This window comes from Capsicum annuum, chromosome 11 (genome assembly GCF_002878395.1).
Source record: "Capsicum annuum cultivar UCD-10X-F1 chromosome 11, UCD10Xv1.1, whole genome shotgun sequence".
Taxonomy (NCBI): domain Eukaryota; kingdom Viridiplantae; phylum Streptophyta; class Magnoliopsida; order Solanales; family Solanaceae; genus Capsicum; species Capsicum annuum.
The window spans coordinates 226,390,873-226,391,134 of record NC_061121.1 but is presented as its reverse complement, the minus strand read 5'-3'; positions in this window follow the sequence as shown (position 1 = coordinate 226,391,134).

Below are 262 nucleotides of genomic sequence, written 5' to 3'. Positions count from 1 at the left end.
TATATATTGTAGTATGTTTTATTTAAAGTAGTACATATATATTGAATGGTGCGTATATATGTGTATATATCTTCTATAGACGTATATATTTAATGTATACATTTGTATATGTTTTATAAATTAGTATATAATTATATATATATATATTGTAGTATATTTTATTTAAAGTAGTACATATATATTGAATGGTGCGTATATATGTGTATATATCTTCTATAGACGTATATATTTAATATATACATTTGTATATGTTTTATAAATT